This window comes from Meleagris gallopavo, chromosome 5 (assembly GCF_000146605.3).
Source record: "Meleagris gallopavo isolate NT-WF06-2002-E0010 breed Aviagen turkey brand Nicholas breeding stock chromosome 5, Turkey_5.1, whole genome shotgun sequence".
NCBI lineage: Eukaryota > Metazoa > Chordata > Aves > Galliformes > Phasianidae > Meleagris > Meleagris gallopavo.
In genome coordinates this window covers 10,144,135-10,146,284 of record NC_015015.2, presented here as the reverse complement: position 1 = coordinate 10,146,284, position 2,150 = coordinate 10,144,135, and the positions used below count along the sequence as shown (strand labels likewise).

Below are 2,150 nucleotides of genomic sequence, written 5' to 3'. Positions count from 1 at the left end.
TGGTGAAGGGCCTGGAGCATCTCCCCTATGAAGAAAGGCTAAGTGAACTGGGTCTGTTTAGCCTTGAGAAAGAAGACTGAGAGGGGACCTGATCCAGGTTTATAAATATCTGAGGTGTGGCGGCCATAGTGGTGAGGCCAGTTTCTTTTCAGTGGTACGTGGAGACAGGACGAGGGGAAATGGACATAAGCTGCAGCATAGGAAGTTTCGCGCGAATGTGCGTAAGAACTTCTTCATGGTGAGGGTGACGGAGCACTGAACAGGCTGCCCAGGGAGGTTGTGGAGTCTCCTTCTCTGGAGATATTCAAGTCTCGCCTGGACGCCTACCTGTGCGACCTGGTGTAGGGAACCTGCTTTGGCAGGGGGGTTGGTCTCGATGATCTCTAGAGGTCCCTTCCAAACCCTACAATTCTGTGATTCTGTGATTCTGTGATCCCAAGACCAGGGACAAGGATAAGAAAAAGATGCTTAAATATTGTACACAGACATGGCCTAGAGAGCCAATACAGGGAAAATAAATATTCTGGCCAGAATATGGATCTGACAAAGATTGGGTGTGTCAGATTCTGAATTCATATATAAAGAATAAAACCCCCTTTTCAAAGGAGAAATCAGACTACGCTGCTTGCTGGATTCAAGAAGCCAGTCTCTTACTAGTAAGGAAAGGTCCGGACCAGGAAGGGGAGGAAATAGGAAAGAGAACCAGAAAGATCATAAATGGGATCCCTTGGATAACTTCCCCCCCCTTCAATTTCAAAAGCACTGCAAGCGGCAGTGATCTCTCCAGAGTAAGAGAGTGGCCGTGCTACTGATCTGTGCAGGGTCCTGGAGAGAGGATGCACATTCTATTACTGAGGGAGTTGGAGCAATGTGAATGGGACCTGGAGAGTTTTCCTTTCTCTAACACTAACCTTACTAATGCTTCACTTTATCCTCTTAGGGCAGCCTCCTTAGGTCAAAGGGAAATAGGGTATGCTAATGCCTGTTCTTTTTATGAGAAGAAAAGTTAGGAGTTTCAAGAAGAATTCTTTAATTGAGGATCCTATAAGTGTAGCAGAACAATTAGATCAATTTCTAGGGCCTAATTTCTACTCATGGATGGAAATGATGTTTATCACTGATATGTTCTTTATTGGAGAAAGAGATGGGCACCTATGCAAGTGTGGAAAAGGAATACAGAGGAAAATTGGGCTTTGGAGGGAGGCAGAGAGAGAGGATCCTGAGGATAAATTGTACTGATTATTGTCACTGTCTTTGTGATTGTTAAATGTTTATGTTGTGAAAGTGTTGTGTTATGTCGTGTACGAGGCTGTTATGATACAAGGAGGTCTAAAGTGATACTGAGAAGAATCCCTGTGTTGTATTTTGGCTCAGTGGAGAAACACTGCTGGTGAGCCAGGGAGAACATTGAATAAGAAACCAGGAACGTAAATGGAGTAATGGGATCAGTTTTATAATTAAGTACTCTAATCATGAGACCAAGTGCTGGCTGTTTGTGGAAGTTGAGGAATTGTATTGTTTGATTTGTGGATATTGAAGGCACTGGGAGAAACTGTCTTGCAAATTTTGACGGTATGTGGAAATGCAAATTTTGACATATATAATAATAATATTAGACTTTGGGCTGGAACGAGAACACGTCCCCCGCACTACCCTTCCCGACCCCACTGCGGCTTGCAAGAACAACTCGGAGTAGGAGAAAGAGGTGGGGGCCGGAGCCTCCCGCTGTAACTGTAAAGGGTGCATTGCTTGTGAATGGGGATGGGACGGGACACTGAAAGTGAGAATAGCCGTAATCTGCAGAGATCTCGGAAACCCGATATCCCAGTGTGAGCACTGGAAACCTGGGGAGGGCAGGGGAGGGGGGTGAAACTGAAATACAATGTTAGTAATGTCTGTGATGACGAAAGTCTAGAAAGTGAAAAAGGTTTGGGGGAAGGAAAAAAAAAAGAAAAAAAACAACAGGCTGAGGAAGGCAAAGTTGAGCAAGGTGTAACGGATATCCTTACCAAGAAGAAGAGGTAAGGGGGAGCCTGGAAGAGCTCAGGGAGAGTTCCACCCCCACTGGACCAAAAGCAGCTGGGGAAGCAGGGTAAAGAGGTTTATTTCTGATATGGATGCCTCTTACTCTGTGCTACATCAAGAATTAT

The 2,150-nt window shown here is 45.1% G+C and overlaps 1 protein-coding gene across 1 annotated transcript in view; it reads right to left on the bottom strand.

The window, feature by feature from the left end:
* Positions 1-2,150, bottom strand: part of SYT9 (synaptotagmin 9) — a 47,030-nt gene that overhangs the window by 44,218 nt on the left and 662 nt on the right. The window lies entirely within an intron of this gene.